Here is a 5,178-nt window from a genome sequence, read left to right as displayed (position 1 = left end):
CTTTTTGCTTTGCGAGGTCATCTTCGATCTCGATGCCTATGTCGTAGACGGCCTTGAAAGTATTCAAGTTCTGTTGATATTTTAAGTGCTTTGAATACTTTTCTTGGAGGTTCTTGATAAACATCCTCACAGATTCTTTTTTGGAGGGTACCTCAATCATCTTAGCGGAAGCTTCCTTCCACTTATTAAAGAAAGAGGTAAAGCCTTCATTCTCTTTTTGTCTTAATCTCAAGTTGTCTATAATCGGTGTCGACTTGAATGTTACATTTATATCTATCAATGAAAGCGTTTACAATAGCATCCCAAGTAGAGATTTTCTCTTTATCAAGAGAAAAGTACCATTGCTGACAAACGGTTTCTAAAGATAGAGAAAACACAGAATGAAAAGCTTTCTTATCTATTCCCTTAATATTCATTACAGTTTCAAAGGCTCTTAAATGAAAATAAGGGTTATCCATTGCCTTGAATTTCGGGATGTCGTTGGCATTGAACTTCTGCGGAAGAAGATCCTTGTCCAGCGAGACCCCTTGTGAGCTAATGCCCTGGAATCTATAGTCATTGGACAATTTGCTCAAATTTTCGTGGATGAGCTCCATTTGCTGTTGTCTCACAGGGTCATTGATTTGGAGAGTCAGATTCTTCAACATTTCAGCAATGTTAGCCACTTGTCCCTTGAGTTCGTTGACTTCTTCCTGACTTTCCATTATCTTCTTAGCTTTCCTTTTTCGACCGATTGGCTTATCAAAAAGTTGAATTTGAATAAAGGTGTTGTCTTTGATTAATCGTCCTTCTCTCCTTGACCAAGTATTGTGGAAAGGGAAATTAAGGGATATTCATTGTTAATTATTTGACTAAACTCTATTCAATATGCAATGGATGGAAGAAGGTAGGAAGAATGAATATTGTGACATGGGGAAAGCATGTAGAGAATGGAAAGATGATGTAGATGGAGAGATATGAAAAAATTAGGAATAGAATGTACCCCCAACTCAAATGACGGAAAAAACCGACTCATGCATGAACCTAAGACATTGTCATGGTGACATATACAAAGTGTGTGCTAAGACTAGTGAGTGTAGGTGACATGTTAAGACTCGTTTCATGACCATGTGGCTAGGCTATGTGACTAGACTCAAGCAAAAAATAAGTTAAGACCTCACATATGTGCACTAAACTGGACAGGCTGTAGTATTTTAGTCATAACTTTTGATCTGTGAATTCGAATTGGACGAAACCAACGGCAAATGAAAGATAAAACTCGGGGCTACAGATTCATATGTTATATGAATCGTAACTCTTCCTAGAACTCTGGATATGAACAAAACAAGTTGACATTTGTGCAATATACGGGAATAAAAATCCGAGTTGACTCAAAGGAACTATGACTCGATTTTAGACATATTTATTAGCCAAATTAATTAACTAATTAATTAAGCAAAGTCCTTTAGTCTTTGGTTAGTTTATTTAGACTTAAACACAAGTCAATCAAACGGTTAACACATATAGGGTACGCACAAGCAAAGAATGCACAAATAGTTCAAATAGTCATAATATGATGCAATGAGTTTGCAACGTAATCATGGCTTTAGTTCTCTAAAGTTCAAGGATATGGGTTAGTTAAAGAGGTTCCATGGTTATGAGTCCAGATTTGGAAGGGTTGGCGCGAGTGGATGGGACCCCGCAAGTTAAAAACTTGCTTCCACGGTTTGGTGGATTCACAAACTCGGATGTACCCGTCGTTGCCAGGAGAGTTCGATTGGGTAGATGGAGCGTGAACCCCCAGAGGGTTATGTCCATATGTAGAACACATATGGGTTTCAGAAAAGAGAGAAAAATTCAATCAGGAAGTAGAATCGAGCCAACAGTGCTAAAAATGGTCAAAACAAGAAGGCAGAGTTCTGGCTCGATATTGAAAGAACTTGGCGCCAAACTACAGGGACTGTCGCCGCAAAAGTACCCCTGTCGCCAAGCGACAGAATTGTCGCCAGGCGACAAAAGCACTTTACAGGTGACAAGCCCTGTTTTCTAGGCGCTAGTTTCTACATGTCTCAGCAGGTATCTACGTTCTTAGAATTTTCCAGATTTCTTAGCATTATTTCAATTCTAGTTGTGAAAGATATTTCTCAAATTTCCTATGTGTAAAAATCCTATGTTTTTGACTCATTTCGGATGGTCTATCCAATGAGGACCTTTTTTTATGCATATGACAATAATGCTAATCAAATTTACGCACAAGAAATACTTAGAACTTTTTGAGTCTCATCCACTCATTCTAAATCATTGCCAAAATAAATTTTAGAAATTAAAATAGAAATCCTCCCAAGTGGAGTCGCCAAAAACTGTAGGGAATATTTCAAGCCATTAACCCCAAGCTTGAACCCCACTGTGATATGATGAGTGGCATTTATGTCATGATTAAGGTTCATTTTGATGGTCATTTTCCCACATTTGCGGCTTGTTTGCATCCTTTTCTTTGCACTTAGTTCCATTTCCCTTTATACATCTTCTTTCCTAGATTTTGCCCCTTTTTCCTACTCTTTACTTTGATTTCCATGCTTATGCTTTGTAGGAACCATCGGGGTTTTCAAGAGGAGGAAGCTAAGCTCAAGAAAAGCTGAAGGAAGCAAGATTCAGAAGAGGTTCGGCCGAACCTCCTGAAGGTGTGGCCGAACCAGGGTGTGGCCGAACCTACTTAGTGGTCCGGCCGAACGTCGAGGCAGAGTCAAGAAGCAATTTGGCAATTTTTCAGGAGTGGTCGAACCTCAGAAGTTCGACCAGACCAGGATCAGGGAGGTTCGACCGAACCGACCCATGGTTCGGCCGAACCTACCCTGTAGTCCGGCCGAACCTTCCCAGTGTTCGGTCGGACCACTCCTCTATTTCAGCTGGCTCTGTACGAACTATATAAGTCCCATTTTAGAACGTTTTGATGTAATTAGATAACTTAGTTTTAATTTTCTGCACAATTTTTAGCTTAATCTAGAGAGAGAAACACTATTAGTCTTCATTTGATAGAGAGAGAAAGTGTGGATTTCTTCATTGATGAACTTAGATTTTGAAGAAGAAGCTTGTTTAATCTTTTGTAGATCTTCAACTTCAATTAATGAGCAATCTCTTACTCTTTCTCTTTACTTTTGCATTTAATTTTGCTTGTTTACTTTGATTTTCCTTCTTTGCTTATTAATCATGTTGATGCTTATTGATTTGATAATTTATATTGTTCTCAACATGATTTGTGAGTAGTCTCTTAGCCAAGGGTGTGGGGATGGTGTAGTTGTTAATTGTTCATGCTTTTAATATTGAGATTAAGTTAATTGTGATTAAAATCTTTGCATGCTTGATATTCTTTGATCTTCTTGCAAGTGCACATTGTTAGTTGATTAAAGGTGAATCATTGCTTCCAAGGAACAGAAGTTGACTTAGTTAAGGTTCATTTCTATCGATTGTTCTTTGATTGCACCTCCCAATATATGGTTCTAGTGTGGAAACATAGAGGCTATGTTAGGAGAAACTGATTAACCCCGGAAGGCGGTTAGATTGAACCTTATATCGATATTCATGCATGTTTAGTTCACTATTGATTTGCTTTTATGTTATTGCATGATCAAGCGGCATCTACATCTACCCATCTTCCTTGGTGTTTAGTTATATTGATTTTAACTCGTTTTATCTTTATTTTAATCTCTTAGTCATTCCTATCCTTTGTCCCGAGATAGCTTAAAGTCTAGTGATGAATGCGGTGTTTATGTGCTTCTCCCTGTGGTTCGACCCCTCTTCTTGCCATATACTTGTGTTAGGATAAGTCGAGTGTTATAAATTGTATTTGATTCAGGTGTAGGTGTCTAACGACGCAATTATTCCTTTATCAAATTGGCGCCGTTGCCGGGGATTCGGCTTCCATTGCTATTTCATTGCTTGTTTGAGACTATCTCATCTTTTATTTGTAAATGTTTTTTACTTTTGTTACTTTTCAGTGCTTACGTTCTTCTTAGCTTTATCGTATGAACAGAGGACGAACCCGCTCAAGATCTTTGATTCCCATCGATCCAGAGCTAGAGAGGTCTTTGTCCCTACTTCGAAGAGAAGCAAGAGCAAGGAGTAGAAATTCTCACACCCCGACGAGAGAATTAAGAGAATTAGAAGATACTCCACCCTCTTCACCCTCATGTGAAGAATTAGATAGCCCTAACTCATCATCGAGTCCGAAAATCAACCCTTTCTCAACCTATAAGTTCGAGAGTGAAGAAGGTCCTAAAATGGGAGAGAATACGCCTTTGAGTCGTCTTAGGGCTCCCGAAGCCTTTAGAGCACAAAGTGGGATCCTAAGTCCTACTACTCAAGCCAACAATTTCGAGATCAAGCCTAATTTGATTTCTTTGATTTAGAGGAAACAATTCTCGGGTGGAAAGTTTGAGAGTCCTCATGAGCACTTAAAAGAGTTTGAGAAATATTGTGACACAATAAAGGCCAATGGAGTGACTCAAGAATATATTCGCCTCAAGATGTTTCCATTTTCACTAATTGGGAGAGGTCTAGAATGGCTAGAGAAGGAGGTGCCCCCTAATTCTCTCACAACATGGGACCAAGTGACTACGGCTTTCTTGAGGAGGTTTTATAACCATAGGAAGACCGCCGAGGCTTGACCTTTGATTCAAGGTTTTCGCCAAAAGAGTGGTGAGTCTCTAAGTGCGGCATGGGAACGATACAAAGAGCTTCAACGTCAATGCCCACACCATGGGATACCCAAGTATCAACTCATTCACACTTTCTATGGAGGTCTCACACCTCAAGGAAGAACAAGCCTAGACGCCGCGGCCGGCGATCCAATCATGAACAAAGGAGAGGATGAAGTGGAGTGTATTAAAGAGGAGGCCGCAAAGCACTATGATGATTGGTATGAAGAAGAAAGGGATGCTACTTCTAGTAAGGGTGTTTATGCATTGGAGCAAGCCAACGCAATCAACAACCTCTCTACCCAAATCTCCAAAACGACCAAGCAAATGGATGAATTGATGAAAGAAAGGTCCAATCCTCACGGTAATACCTCCCCTTCAACCAAGGGAGGCAATGGTATGGATACTTCCTCCTTCTCTTCTTACAATACAATGCCCCAAGGATGCATGTTTTGTTCTAATTGTGAAACCTATGATCATGATACCTCCCATTGTGTATATGCTT

The 5,178-nt window shown here is 39.5% G+C and overlaps 1 non-coding gene across 1 annotated transcript; it reads right to left on the bottom strand.

The window, feature by feature from the left end:
- Window positions 1–4,635: 4,635 nt before the first annotated feature.
- On the bottom strand, window positions 4,636–4,741 carry LOC145565921 (small nucleolar RNA R71). Its single transcript, XR_014095272.1, has one exon. It is a non-coding gene; the product is annotated as a small nucleolar RNA R71 (small nucleolar RNA).
- Window positions 4,742–5,178: the final 437 nt, after the last annotated feature.

This window comes from Chenopodium album, chromosome 10 (genome assembly GCF_948465745.1).
Source record: "Chenopodium album chromosome 10, dcCheAlbu1.1, whole genome shotgun sequence".
NCBI classification, from domain to species: Eukaryota; Viridiplantae; Streptophyta; class Magnoliopsida; order Caryophyllales; family Amaranthaceae; genus Chenopodium; species Chenopodium album.
The sequence above is the reverse complement of the archived record's forward strand: the minus strand, read 5'-3'. Positions and strand labels throughout refer to the sequence as shown.